This window comes from Scylla paramamosain, chromosome 13, assembly GCF_035594125.1.
Source record: "Scylla paramamosain isolate STU-SP2022 chromosome 13, ASM3559412v1, whole genome shotgun sequence".
Lineage (NCBI taxonomy): Eukaryota > Metazoa > Arthropoda > Malacostraca > Decapoda > Portunidae > Scylla > Scylla paramamosain.
This window is the reverse complement of record NC_087163.1, coordinates 11,146,673-11,162,323: the sequence shown is the minus strand read 5'-3', so window position 1 is coordinate 11,162,323 and position 15,651 is coordinate 11,146,673. Positions and strand designations below refer to the sequence as shown.

The 15,651-nt window shown below is 41.0% G+C and overlaps 1 protein-coding gene across 8 annotated transcripts in view; it reads left to right on the top strand.

The window, feature by feature from the left end:
* The window catches only part of LOC135106431 (mpv17-like protein 2), an 84,429-nt gene that overhangs the window by 17,959 nt on the left and 50,819 nt on the right, over positions 1-15,651 (top strand). The window contains exon 1 of one of the 8 annotated variants that reach the window (XR_010271295.1): positions 5,156-5,864. The exons of the other annotated variants lie outside the window; for them this stretch is intronic. The gene's annotated coding sequence lies outside the window, so the exon portion shown is untranslated. Of the gene's footprint in view, positions 1-5,155; positions 5,865-15,651 lie in introns of those variants that run through there. 8 annotated transcript variants of the gene reach the window in all.

Sequence of the window (15,651 nt, the reverse complement as noted above, 5' to 3'; positions counted from 1 at the left end):
GAGCCTTGGTCATCCTCTTTTAGAGATTTTGGTGAAACTTTTTCTGTTGCCTTTTAGATATCAAAAGCTTCTGATAGAGTCTGGCACAAAGCTTTGATTTCCAAACTACCCTCCTATGGTTTCTATCCTTCTCTCTGTAACTTCATCTCAAGTTTCCTTTCTGACCATTCTATTGCTGCTGTGATAGACGGTCACTGTTCTTCTCCTAAATCAATTAACAGTGGTGTTCCTCAGGGTTCTGTCCTGTCACCCACTCTTCTTATTATTCATTAATGATCTTCAAAACCAAACTTCTTGTCCTATCCACTCTTACGCTGATGATACCACCCTGCACTTTTCCACGTCTTTTCATAGATGTCCAACCCTTCAGGAGGTAAACATATCACGCAGGGAAGCCAGAGAACGCTTGACTTCTGATCTTTCTAAAATTTCTGATTGGGGCAGAGCAAACTTGGTATTGTTCAATGCCTCAAAAACTCAATTCCTCCATCTATCAACTTGACACAACCTTCCAGACAACTATCCACTCTTCTTCAATGACACTCAACTGTCCCCCTCTTCTACACTGAACATCCTCGGTTTGTCCTTTACTTATAATCTGAACTGGAAACTTCACATCTCATCTCTAGCTAAAACAACTTCTATGAAGTTAGGCGTTCTGAGACGTCTCCGCCAGTTTTTCTCACCCCCCAGCTGCTAACTCTGTACAAGGGCCTTATCTGTCCATGTATGGAGTATGCTTCACATGTCTGGGGGGAGGGATTCCACTCTTACTGCTCTTCTAGACAGGGTGGAATCAAAAGCTTTTTGTTTTATCAACTCATGCATGAAAATAGCGGTAGAAGACAGCTAGATATGCAATATTGCGGCAGTGAGAGAGGCTGAAGACAGTCAGTTAGAGGAGAGGAGTTGTTGAGAAGAAAAGCTTTTGATTCCACCCTTTCTAGAATAGTGGTATAAGTAGACCCCCAGACTTGTGAAGCATACTCCATACATGGATGGATAAGGCCCTTGTACAGAGTTAGCAGCTGGAAGGGGTGAGAAAAACTGGCAGAGACGTCTCAGAAGGCCTAACTTCATAGAAGCTGTTTTATCTAGAGATGAAATGTGAAGTTTCCAGTTCCAAAGTTTCCAGTTCCAGTTTCCAAAAGTGATGGTCATCAGAGATATAGGAATGACCATCAGATGAGCTTGAGATCTTTCCACAGGCCAAACCAGCCCTGCCCTGACTACTATAATTTTTCCAACAATTAATACATGGCCCCACTGCACAACCACAACCTGAGGCCTATGCCACACAGGATTGGGCAGGGAAGCACTACCTACTACAAGAAGAGTAGTGGTGATGAAGGTGCAGTTAAGTGCCTTGAATGTGGGGGAAGTGGGCATAGGAAGTACCATTGTCTGAAGGGAAGGCCAAAGCCAGTGGGAGCAGTGGCTGCCTAAAGGGACCTGGTAAAGTATGTGGAGAATATGAATGCACAGATACCAGAGGAGCCACAGAGGAATGAGGGCTTTGAGCATTTCACCAGTGAAAGTCCGGTGAAAGTGGAGGAAAGCCCTGAGAAGGTGATCAGAATTCTTTTAGATACAGGAGCTAATCAGACCCTGATCTTAAACAGTGTACTCCCATTGAATGAGGAGACCAGCACTGGCAGGGAGATCTTGTGCAAGAGTGCAGGAGGCAAGTTCAGTATTCCCCTGCATAAAGTTTGGCTGGACTGTGGATACATCACTGGAGAGGTGACGGTGGGAGTGAAGGAGACACTGCCTGTAGATGGAGTGGATGTGTTGGTTGGGAATGACCTGGTAGAGTCATCCCTAAACTTCAGATGGCAGGTAGTCCTCTGGTAGGGATGACAGAGGCCACCTCTCTGGCAGCAATCCCTCATTCAACAAATGGGGAGGTGGAAGTGCCTTAATTGTTCCCAGTCTGCATGGTGATCTGAGCGATGGCATGGAGGGGACTCTTGGACACTGAGGGAGCAACACAGGAGGGTGCCCTTTTCGAGGAACCTGATGAAAAAGGAAATAGCCCGGAGTGTGCGAGTGATGAAAGGGTTGTAGGCCAGGTGGAGCCTAACCTTGATTTTGTGGTAGAGAAGAGAGTTGATAAAAGCTCAGGAAAGTGACGAAAGCCTGAAGCCTGAAGGAGTGTAAACTCAAGAAATATTGTGAGGGAGTTAGTGAAATTTTTCTCATGGTGAGAATTCTCATATATATATATATATATATATATATATATATATATATATATATATATATATATATATATATATATATATATATATATATATATATATATATAATATTGAAATTGGATGATTAAACCATGGAATGGGAATGAAGTTTCAGTCTCTAAGAAGAATGTGTGTGTGTGGTTAACCTAGAGTTGCTTAAAGGATCTGTTAAATCAGAACTTAATGATACCTAATGTGCACAGTTATCAAATCCCCTGCTCACATGCTTCGAATGATCGACATGAATGATCTGTTCTACTAAGGTTCTTAGATCTAGAATTTTTACTTTGTGCCGATGGAGAGATTTGATTACATGGTGTGACCCCAAAAAACAATGGATCTAATTTAGAGATACAATTGTAAACTCTAGTGAAGACTATATCGCCAACTTCAATGGAAGAATCTGTCACTCTATGTTGTTTTTGCAGCATCTCGGTTTGTGATGCAGTGAGGCAATTGTGAATGAGCTTATGAGTGAACTGAAAATCGCTTAGACGACATTTGACGTAGTCATCCATGTTGTAGACAGGATGCGGCGTGCTGTGGAGAAATCCACATGGAAGATGCTTGTTGGTACCGAACAGCACAAAATGTGGAGACTCGTTGATGATGGAGAGGATTGCTGAGTTGATAGAGCAAACTATCTGAGGAAGCCATTCATCTCATGAGTCCTTTGCTTCTGTTATGTAACACAGAACTTCAAGGATATGCTTATTGCAACACTCTTCTTTGCCATTTGAACTTGATGAGTGAGGAATGATGTTATATTTCTTGATATAAAATTCTTGACAAATTTCCTGTAAGACAGTTATTGAATTCAGCGCCATTGTCAGATAAAATGACACGAGAAGAGTTATAAGGACAAATTACTGTATTTGATGGCTCATAAGATGCACCTTTTCTCCAAAAAAAGTCTCAGGAAATGAGCCTGCGTCCTATGAGGCCAAGGTTCAGCATTAAGGCAATGGTTGGTGGTAAGTCTATAGCAACAGAGGCTCAAAAATCAAACCCCAGACCTCTTTGCACATGTAAACAAAGTGATGATTGGTACTTCATCACAAAACAACTCTTTCTTTCAAGGTAACAATGTATAATAGGTCATACTTATTGGTAATTCACATAGGATGACACCAGTCAGGAAGAATTTACCTAAGTGACCATGCAGCACATATTGCACGTACCAAAACAAACATGTGGTCGGTTATGCGCTGAATGCGGTGACACAAGCAAACTTCACTGCGTTCTTTACAGTGTGATGCAGTTACTCCTTGAGGTAAGACACACTTTCATACAATAAAAAATTGCACTTATCTTTTAGCATTCTTATGAACAAACTTTATTACCCCTGTAGACTCTCACAGTCACTGTCGATACCATATGCCAGATACAAGTTTACGTCTCACAACAGGACTGGTACGTTGGTTACTAGCAAATGTTAAAGTTTTTAAATGCAAAATATTGGGATCTAATAATCTAAATGCATGTGAGAGTCTTCAAATCAGGTGAAATCCTTCACTTCATATTCAGAGCTTATATCCACTCATTTTATCTTTTTTTTTCTGCCAAAACTGGGTGTGTCTTGTAAGCCCATGTGTCTTATGAGCCATCAAATTCGGTATGTTGTCAATAATCGCGCGATCAACAGAAGTAGCAGTTTTGTCCTTGAGAGCAATAAGAATGATGAAGAAGTGAAACTATCCACGCAAACCTGAAGAAACTGATAACTGTTCTCTGTAAGTGGAAGTTTGAGCAGATCAACAGAGACTGAATTCCAAGGAGTGGAAGCGATGAGGTATGGAAGCGATGGACTGTCGTTTGCGAGTGATGGCTGGTGTGAAGCACACTGAGGAAAGAGCACACACTATTGAGAGATATCTTTCTTCATAGTAGGCCAGAAATATGATTGTTTTGATTGTGCGAGGTGTCTGTCCTGACCTAGACGTCCTGCGTGGGGTGAGTCGTGAACATGGTGAAGTATAGTACTCACTAAAGACTGAAGTATCACGAGCTGAGATAAACACTCACTAGAATCGTCAGTAGAGACATCACTCGATTTATACAAGAGACTGTCTTACATGAAAAACATATTAGCACTCACTTGCAACTCAGGAAGATTTGTCTCATCATCACTAGATCTGAAGTAATAAGCAACACTAGAACAGAAGGCATCAGAATGTTTCCTTATCTCACCCATGGTGATGGCGGAGACAGCAGCAACATTACATGATAGTGCATCTGCCACTGAGTTTGCCTTAACAGGAATATATGAAAATGTAGGATTAAATTCTTGAATCGTGAGATGCCAGCGAGCAAATTGACCTGTGAAGTTGTTGCCTTTGAAGGTCTCTGTGACAGCATAATGTGGACATGAATCTTATAGCCTAAGATGAGTTCATGGAAATGACGTAATGTCCTGATCACAGTGAGACTTTCACGCTTTGTGACGTGATAATTTTTCCTGTCTTGTTGAGAAGTCTGCTAGAGTACACTAATATGTGATGTTTACCAAGTGAATCTTTCTGCATGTGAACAGCACCGATTCCAAAGCCAGAAGCATCAATGTTTAAGATGAAATCTTTCTCGAAATTAGGAAAGGAAGGACTGGTGCTTGACATAAGGCAGTTTTGAAAAGATCAAAGGCATTTTGCTCCTTTTCAGGCCAGATGAATGCATAATTTTCTTGAGCAAATGAGTGAGAGGTTGAGTGTTAAGGCTGAAATTTTTGATGAACTGGCGATAAAATCCAGCAAGACATGAATTGCCTGATCTGATCGACATTAGTAGGACAGGAAAATTTTTCACAGGATTTATCTTGTCATTTAAAGTATGAATACCATCTCTGTCAACTTTATGGCTAAGGGATTTGACTTGCTGTTTGAGAAACAAGCATTTAATGAGTTTGATCTTTAAACCAGCAGGTTGAAAGCATGACGGAATGAGAGACAGTGTGTGAAAATGATCTTGTAAAGACTTTGATGCAATGATGATGTCATCAAGGAAACAGAATACACTTTTACAGATGAAACCTGAGAGAACAGAATTCATCAATCTCTGAAACGTTAAAGGCGAGTCACGTAGACCTTGAGCCATGCGTTTGAACATGAATTGGCCAGAGGAGATAGTGAAAGCAGTATATGGCCATGAAGTTTCCTCTAATTCAACTTGGAAGAATCCTGAGTGTAATTCTAGGATGGAAAATACCACATTTGAATCACCGAGAGACTGAAGATCACCTAACTTTACATACAACACCCACATGACTTTAAAATCTCATGTGAACGGCACCATCTAGCAGACAAGTGATTTGCCGAAGTAAAATTACAGAAGTCCATGAGACTTACCGTAGGTTAGTTGAAATGTGCTTTGGATTTTGCGAGGCACATCATGTCTGCTAGATGGTAGAGTTCACATGGCCTCCACTCCCTCCCTTTGTTAATTGATGATTCTTGGTTTACACAACAAAAATTCACTGACTGGAAGGGTTGGGAGATAATATTTCATGTGGGTAGTTGTATCTTTAAAGACTGACTGTGTGGCGAAGTGTAGTGTATCTCATGTGAACTCTACCATCTAGCAGACGTGATGTGCCTCGCAAAATCCGAAGCACATTTCAACTAACCTACGGTAAGTCTCATGTACTTCTGTAATTATCAGTCAGGAATGGTAGATGCATTTAGTTTCCTGAAGTCGACAATGACACTTCAATTGCCTTGTTTCTTTGGAATGAATAACAAGGGAGCATTATGATGTAAACAGGAAGGTTCCACTACATCCTGACGTAACATACCTCTTACATCAAGCAGAACATGACAGATGTGTGTGTAACATACCTCTTACATCAAGCAGAACATGACAGATGTGTGGCATCCTGTAGCTGGGAGTGTAAGATGGTCTGGACCCAGGCGTCAGGTGAATAGCATGAGTGATGACGTCTGTGTGGCCCAGAGGTTTACCAGTGAGCGAGACAATATTCCTGAAAGAATTCAGGAGAGTGAGTAATTTATGTTGAGATTCTGGGAAATCAAGTACAGATATGTGATCATCTGTAATAGGCAGGAGAGAAGACATGTCATGGCTGTCAGATGCAGATGCATTATTGATAGAGGAAGAAGGTAAAACATCTAAGTTTGCAAATTTCTCAGAGTAAGGTAAGGCTTCTCCGAGTAGCACACCTGCTTTGAGCTTGACAGGCATAGATGTGACATTTTTCAGCTCGATTTTGCAGAATCCATTGTCATCGATTGTGGTAAGAACGGATTCTAACTCAGCACCTTTGCATGGAGATTGTTGTGCATAACAGGATATCAGTACCTGATAAAGAAGACTTAACTGTAGCATTTACAGCATACAAAGCACATTCAGATAGCGTTAGCGGATCTGCTAGCAAAATGTGGTCTGACTGGGAAGTTGACTGAGAATGAGGCTGTGAGAGAGGCAAATTAGATGATGTAACACAAGAATCCTGTGTAGATAACATCTGATTGCTAGTAGAAGAAAGAGTTGCAACAGATGTCACTACTGCAAGAGAAGAAACATCAGAGGGAAGAACAGTAGAAATATAAGTATCTCCTTGAGGGATTTCATTGATGGCAGGGAAAGGACTGATGTCATATTTGCACATGGTGTTGAATCCTATGAGATCAGCATTGAAAGATACATCAGATACACTATAAAAATAATCACATATGTCTGGTTCCTGGGGTGATAAAAACAGTGATAAGAGTATTTTTCTATGAGGTAAGATAATTTTCCCAGATATACCATTGAAATTTATATCAGGAGGTAATGTAGTGATGTGATCCTGAGAAGAGGAAGAGAGTTTCCAAAATACATCCATTTTGATAAGGTTAACTGCAGCACCCATGTCAAAGAAAGCTTTGTATGATATCGAGTGACACGTAATATCTGATAATACCATTGAATAATTCAGCATATTGAATGCTAATTGAAGGAAGCGCTGAGTTTGGAGGATGTGTGAAGCATACCTTGTGTTTTGTATGATGATTAGGCACATAAAAAGGTGAAGACTTGAGGATGGATGATATTGCAATGGATTGGTCAGAGAAGGGTGCAAGGAGATTTCCAATGATGTTTGTGGAACCTGAGATGGTGCATGATAATGCCTGCAATCACGTAAGAAATGACCTACCCTTTTGTGGAAGGAACAGAATGCTTCAGGATTGAAGGAGTGTCTTCCTGAACTATGGAGAACAACCCTACACTGCGTGAGAACATGATCAGGTAGCTTGCAATGGTTGCAGGTTCCATTTCTTGATCACAATTTTGATCGAGTGTACTGATAGTGAGATGAAGGGGATGTGCGTCTAATGTAATGTTCATGAGAAGGAGAAGAAGAAATAGAAGGTGGGTGATAAGGAAAGATGAGTGAGTCAGGTGAGGAAACAGCGAGAGCCTGAACAGGTTCAGAGGTGGGAAGGGGATGCTTATCAAATGATTTTGCAGACATCATACATATAATCTGATCTGTGGAATTCGATGTTATCTGGGACCTGGAAACTGAGAGCATCAAGGAAGGAGGTTGAACAAGATATAAGCTTTGAGCCTTTTTAACCCATATGATGACAGTGAGTCATTTATAAACCAATTTGAGTTTTGGAGCTGAGTGATAAATTCTGAGCTCAGAGAGGAAGCAATGTTTTCTGCTTGGTAAGGATTAGTGTGTGAGCAGACGTTCTGTGAGATAGATTTTGAAAAATTGAGAAGAGAATGGGTGGTTCCAAGCTTAGAGTGACTCTGGAAATTATTTCAGACAGAAGGGAATAACATAAACAGTGTTAGACAGACAGACAGACAGACAGACAGATGGTAGGAGACGGATAGGCGGACAGACAGACAAACAGACAAATAGAGAATTAGATAAATAGACAGATAGGCACCACTTAATAACAGAAGAAGGAAGAGTGGAAAGGCAAGAATAATCTGGATCAAATTGGATACTTAAATGTTGGCGATGAAGTGACAGCAGATGACTGGAGGAACACTGCTGGGCGCATAGAGCATCCCAGGAATAGGATTGGTGAGGCCGTGAGCACTGTTGGAGAGGGTGTTGGGTGGGGGTTGGCTCGGGGAAGGAGCGAAGTCCATGAGCACTGGGGTGGCTCAGGGGAGAAGCCAAGGGACACCCATTCCTCAGGAGGAAAGCTGGAATAACGACCAGCGGCGAGGAGCAGCAGTGACAAGGTGTAGCAATGAGCAGTGTGCGGCTACGGGCTAGTCATGTGTGAGCAGACAGGAGAGAGAGAGAGCACTTGACATATCAGCCTTGCAACTCGCCTGTGATAGGGCGTGATATTCGTGTCTCTGTGTGTACCTGTGAGTTCGTGTGTCTTCGATCACACAACACCGCTGACCACCACTTTTGTCGAACCGATTGATCTGCTCCTGACCACCCACTTGTTTCCATGTTTTGAGTTTAAATGATGATACTTGCTCAGTTGATGATGCTTGGTGTGTTGGTAGTGAGGCAGTAGTTCTAGTAGCTTGGAGGTCATGGGTTTAAGTTGATATAGTTGGTGCGTGTGTGTAAAAGACATGTATGATGAGAGTTCTTGATTTAATAATAGGTAGAATGTACACACTTGATATGAGACGAGATTGTAACGTGATGATTGATTGATTGTTCTCTCTCTCTGAAGTGATATGAAATGATGACTGAGCAGTGTCTCTCAAGACAGACTGTGACTGAGCAGAACTGAGTGAGAGACCAAGACTGCTTGTAACTGGGTGACTGACTGGAACTGAGAGAGCTCGCTACCATGCGGTCTGTACTTATCTGAGCCAAATGGATCATGTTTTGGTTTTGGTGGGGGGGAAGAAATGATCAATGAGATGCCATGAAATGTGATGAAACAGCCAATGACAGATCTTGTTTTTTTTAGCCAATGACCAGCACGGACTAAGAATGAACACTGGTGTTTTCCCTAAGGACTGGAAGTGTGTGCAAGATTCCCTTGAGAGTTAGAGAAGGAGGAGAAGGGTTAAAATAGAATAGACTGGCTGGCCATAGTACACCTGGGATGAATATGAAAGGATGAATATACATATATATAATAATAGTAATTGTTGGGAACTGATACATATGGATCACTAGTTTCTGAATGAATTTCTCTTAAAACTTGATAGATTGTTGGTCAACTAATATGCACAGGAAGAGCAGCTGACTTTCTGTTATGGTGGTAAATGGCAAGTAACCAGATTTTATTGTCATAGTTTGTAGGCCCAAGAAGATGACTGGTAATGACTTTTTTTTTTTTTTTTTTTTTTTTTTTTTTTTTTTTTTTTTTAGGAGGGGCATTGGCCAAGGGCAAGAAAATTATAATAAAAAAAGGCCCACTAAGGTGCTGGGCCCTGAACAGAGTCAGAAGTGGTTGTCAGAAATTAAAGGATTAGTGTCTTGAAACCTTTCTCTTAAAAGAGTTCAAGTCATAGGAATAGAGAAGCAAGAAGGGAGTTCCAGAGTTTACCAAAGAAAGGGATGAATGATTAAGAATACTGGTTAACTCTTGCATTAGAGAGGTGGACAGAATAGGGGTGAGAGAAAGAAGGTCATGTGCAGTGAGGCCATGGGGGGAGGGGGAGGCATGCAGTAAGCAAGATCAGAAGAGCAGTTAACATGAAAATAATGGTAGAAGATAGCAAGAGATGCAACATTGCAGTGATGAGAGAGAGGCTGAAGCCAATCAGTTAGAGAGGAGAGGAGTTGATAAGACTGAAAACTTTTAATTCCATCCTACCTAAAAGAGTGGTATTAGTGGACATCCTCTCCTGTATATGTAAAGCATACTCCATACATGGACGGATAAGACTCCTGTATAGAGTTAGTAGCTGGGGGCATGAGAAAAACTGGTGGAGACGACTCAGAACGCCTAACTTCATAGAAGTTGTTTTAGCTAGAGATGAGATGTGAAGTTTCCAGTTTAGATTATACATAAAGGACAGACCGAGGATGTTCAGTGTAGAAGAAGGGAGGGACAGTTAAGTGTCAATGAAGAAGAGGGGATAGTCATCTGGAAGGTTGTGTCATGTTGATAGATGGAAGAATTGAGTTTTTAAGGCAGTAAAAAAATTAAATTTCCTCTATCCCAGTCGGAAAATTTGAAAAGATCAGGAGTCAGACATTCTATGGCTTTCATGCATGAACTGTTTACTTCCTGAAGGTTGGATGTTCATGAAAAGAAGTGGAAAAGTGTATAGTGGTATCATCATTGTAGGAGTGGATAGGAGAAGTTTGGTTTAGAAGATCATTGATGAATAATAGGAAGAGAGTGGGTGACAGGACAGAACCCTGAGGAACACCACTGTTAATAGAATTAGGAGAAGAACGTTGACCATCTACCATAGCAGCAATAGAACGATCAGAAAGTTACTTGAGATGAAGTTAGAGAGAAAGATAGAAGTTGTAGGAGGGTAGTTTGGAAATCATAGCTTTGTGCCAGACTCTATCAAAAGCTTTTGATATGTCTATGGCAACAGCAAAAGTTTCACCAAAATCTCTAAAAGAGGATGACCAAGACTCAGTAAGGAAAGTCAGAAGATCACCAGTAGAGTGGCCTTGATGTAACCCATACTAATGATCAGATAGAAGGTTATGAAGTGATAGATGTTTAAGAATCTTCCTGTTGAGGATAGATTAAAAACTTTTGATAGGCAGGAAATTAAAACAATAGGACGTTAGTTTGAGGGATTAGAATTGTCACCCTTTTTTGGAACAGGTTGAATGTAGGCAAACTTCCAGCAAGAAGTAAGGGTAGATGTTAACAGAGTTGAAAGAGTTTGACTAGGCAAGGTGTAAGCATGGAGGCACAGTTTTGGAGAACAATAGGAAGAAGCCCTTCAGGTATATAAGCCTTCCGAGGGCTTAGGCCAGCGAGGGCATGGAAAACATTGCAAAGAATTTTAATAGGTAGCATGAAGTAGTCAGAGGATGGAGGAGAGGGAGGAACAAGTCCTGAATCTTTCAAGGTAGAGTTTTTAGCAAAGGTTTGAGCAAAGAGTTCAGCTTTAGAGATAGATGTGATAGCAGTGGTGCCATCTGATTGAAATAAAGTAGGGAAAGAAGAAGAAGCAAAGTTATTTGAGATGTTTTTAGCTAGATGTTAGAAGTCATGAGGGGAGTTAGATCTTGAAAGACTTTGACACTTTATATTAATGAGTTTTATTAATGTAACTTTACTATTAATGTAACTTAACTATTAATGTAGTTTTGGCTAGTTGGAAAACATACTTTGTATGGTCCTGGCCAGAAATATAAAGTGCATGAAATTCTGGTGATGGAAGGCTCAAATACCTTTTCTGGGCCACCTCTCTATCATGTATAGCATGAGAACAGGCTGTGTTAAACCAAGGTTTGGAAGGTTTAGGCTGAGAAAAAAGAGTGAGGAATGTATGCCTCCATGCCAGACACTATCACCTCTGTTATGCACTTGGCACATAGAGACAGGTCTCTGTCACGGAAGCAGTAGTCATTCCTAGGAAAATCAGCAAAATAGCTCCTCAGGTCCCCCAACTAGCAGAGGCAAAACACCAGAGTCACCTCTACTTTGAGGGATCCTGAGGAGGGATAGGAGTGATAGGACAAGATATAGATATAAGATTATGATTAGAAGAGCCCAATGAAAAAGAGAGGATGACAGCATAAGCAGAAGGATTAGAGGTTAGGAGAAGGTCAAGATTGTGGGGCATATCTCCAAGACAGATATGAGTAGGGTGTTGCACCAATTGGTCTAAGTCATGGAGGATAGTAAAAATGAAGGCTAGTTCACCAGGATGATCATTGAAGAGAGAGGAAAGCCAAAGCTGGTGGTGAACATTGAAGTCTTAAAGAATGGAGATCTCTGCAAAAGGGAAGAGAGTCAGAATGTTCTCCACTTTGGAAGTTAACTAGTCAAAGAATTTCTTATAGTCAGATGAGTTAGGTGAAAGGTATACAGCACAGGTAAATTTAGTTTGAGAGTGACTCTGTAGTCGTAGCCAGATGGTGAAAAACTCGGAAAGTTCAAGAGCATGGGCACGAGAGTAGGTTAAGTCATTTTGCACATAAGTGCAACATCCAGCTTTGGATTGAGAATGAGGATAGAGAAAGTAGGAGGGAACAGAAAAGGCAGTACTGTTATTTGCCTCAGACACCTGTGTTTCAGTGAGGAAAAGATGAGGTTTAGCAGAGGAGAGGTGGTGGTCTACTGATTGAAAATTAGGTCTAAGACTGCAAATGCTGCAGAAGTTAATGAAGAAAAAGTTAAGGGAGTGTCAAGACACTTAGGGTCGATAACAGAAGAGCAGTCCAACCTGGGGACAGCTGTGATCGCCCTCCCCAGATGGGGACTCCAAGGCTGGTGTAGGAGTCGCCATGATAATTTTTAATTTTGAGTGAAGTGTGTGTGTGTGTGTAAGTAGGTGCTTGTAGTTTTGTGTGAAGGAAAAGAGTTGTCTTTAGAGGGTAGGCTGTGACTTCCCCCTTGTAATGTGAGACACAAAGGGAAACATTCAGTGAGGTCACAACTAGGTTTAATGATAAGTTCATAGCACCCACTGATCCAGTGCTTAAGACCTTACAGGGAGTAATTATCATTTCGGCAGGTGTTGATCGTTCTGCCTGATTAAGAATAAGTTTTCTTCAATATCCCTAAAAGTTTATAACCCATCTCTCCTCTCAGATTGTTCTTGAACATCTTAGTTAATAGACCCGCATACTGCCAGAGCCTAATTCTGTTTATTAACAAATTTAGATCTCAAACATTAATTGCAAAATTTCTCCATAACTACATTGAGTTATCATTTCCTACAAGTTTCCACTTCATCTGTGACATCTTGTGAAAGAGACTTTTTATGAGTTGTATAACAAGAGCCGAGAACCTTGGTTCTGGATATCTTGAATATTACTGACTTCAGTGAGAAAGACGTACTCTTCTGCACCAAGCCAAGATCTCAGTCTCAAATATTCATATTATTTCTCAATTCCCAGATTGCAATTGCAATTGGTGCAACACCCTACTCGTATTCCAGACAGCCTTGGAGATACAGCCAACATTCTTGACCATTTCCTAACCTCTAATCCTTCTGCTGATACTGTTACCCTCTCTTCTCTGTGGGGCTCCTTCGATCACAATCTCATATCTGTATCTTGTCCTATTGCTCCAGTCCCTCCTCAGGATACCCCTTAGCAGAGGTGCCTCTGGCATTTTGCCTCTGCTAGTTGGGGGGACTTGAGGAGGCATTCTGCTGATTTTCTTTGGAATGACTACTGCTTCCATGTCAGAGACCTGTCTGTGTGTGCCAAGTACATAACAAAGGTGATAGTGTCCGGCATGGAGGCATACATTCCTCACTCTTTTTTTCTCGACCTAAACCTTCCAAACCTTGGTTTAACACAATCTGTCCTCATGCTATACATGATAGAGAGGTGGCCCATAAAAGGTACTTGAGCTTCAGCTTTCTATCACCAGAATCTCATGCACTTTATATTTCTGCCCAGAACCATACCAGATCTGTTCTCCAACTAGCCAAAAAATTTCATTAATAGAAAGTATCAAAATATTTCAGAATCTATCTCCCCTCATTACTTCTGGCATCTAGCCAAAAACATTTCCAGTAACTGCTTCTTCTTCCTTCCCTCCTTTATTTCTACCAGATGGCACCACTCCTGTCACATCTATCTCTAAAGCTGAACACTGCTCAAACCTTTGCCAAAAACTCTACCTTAAACAATTCAGGGCTTGTTCCTCCCTCTTCTCCACCCTCTGACTACTTCATGCTACCTATTAAAATTCTTCACAATGATGTTTTCCATACCCTCGCTAACTCTGTCCGTCAACATCTACCTATCCTTCTTGATGGAAGTTTGCCTAAATTCAGCTTGTTCCCAAAAAGTGTGACCATTCTAATCCCTCAAACTACCATCCTATTGCTTTAATTTCCTGCCTATCTAAATTTTTTAATCTATCATCAACAGGAAGATTCTTATACATCTATCACTTCACAACCTTCTATCTGATTGCCAGTATGGGTTCTGTCAAGGCTGCTGTACTGGTGATATTCTGACTTTTCTTAATGAGTCTTGGTCATCCTCTTTTGGAGATTTTGGTGAAACTTGCTGTTGCCTTAGACATATCAAAAGCTTCTGATAGAGTGTTGCACAAAGCTTTGATTTCCAAACTACCCTCCTATGGCTTCTATCCTTCTCTCTGTAACTTCATCTCAAGTTTCCTTTCTGACCATTCTATTGCTACTGTGGTAAATGGGCACTGTTCTTCTCCTAAATCTTTTAACAGTGGTGTTTTTCAGGGTTCTTTCCTGTTACCCATTCTCTTCCTATTACTTATCAGTGATCTAAATCAAACTTCTTGTCCTATCCACTCTTACGCTGATGATACCACCCTGCACTTTTCCACATTTTTTTATAGATATCGAATCCTTCAAGAATTAAACAGTTTATGCAGGGAAGCCACAGAACACCTGACTTCTGATCTCTCTAAAATTTCTGATTGGAGCAGAGCAATCTTAGTACCGTATTGTTCAATGCCTCAAAAACTCAATTCCTCTATATATCAACTCGACATAACCTTCCAGACAACTATCCCCTCTTCTTCATTGACACTCAACTGTCCCCTTCTCCTACACTGAACATCTTCAGTCTGTCCTTTTCTTATAATTTAAACTGGAAACTTCACATCTTATCTCTAACTAAAACAGTTTCTATGAAGTTAGGCATTCTGAGATGTCTCTGCCAGTTTTTCTCATCCTCCTAGCTGCTAACTCTCTACAATGGCCTTATTCATCCATGTATGAAGTATGCTTCACATGTCTGGGGGGGTTCCACTCATACTGCTCTTTTAGACAGGGTGGAATCAAAAGCTTTTCATCCCATCAACTCCTCTCCTCTAACTGACTGTCTTCAGCCTTTTTCTCATCACTGCAATGTTGCATCTCTAGCTATCTTCTACCATAGTTTTCATGGTAACTGCTCTTCTGATCTTGCTAACTGCATGCCTCCCCTCCTCCCGCAGCCTTGCTGCACAAGACTTTCTTCTTTCTCTCACCCCTATTCTGTCCACCTCTCTGATGCAAGAGTTAACCAGTATTCTCAATCATTCATCCCTTTCTCTGGTAAACTCTGGAACTCCCTGCCTGCTTCTGTATTTTCACCTTCCTATGACTTGAATTCCTTCAAGAGGGAGGTTTCAAGATACTTATCCTTCAATTTTTGACCACTGCTTTGGACCCTGTTCGGGGACCAGCATCTCAGTGGGCTTTATTTTATTGGATTTTTGTTGCCCTTGGCCAGTGTCTTTCCTACATTAGAAAAAAAAATAAGGCTAACAAGCTTTGTCTGCAAATAATGGTAGGGCATTCCCTTTCCATATGCAAGATTTTAGTGTGCATTATATGAAAATTT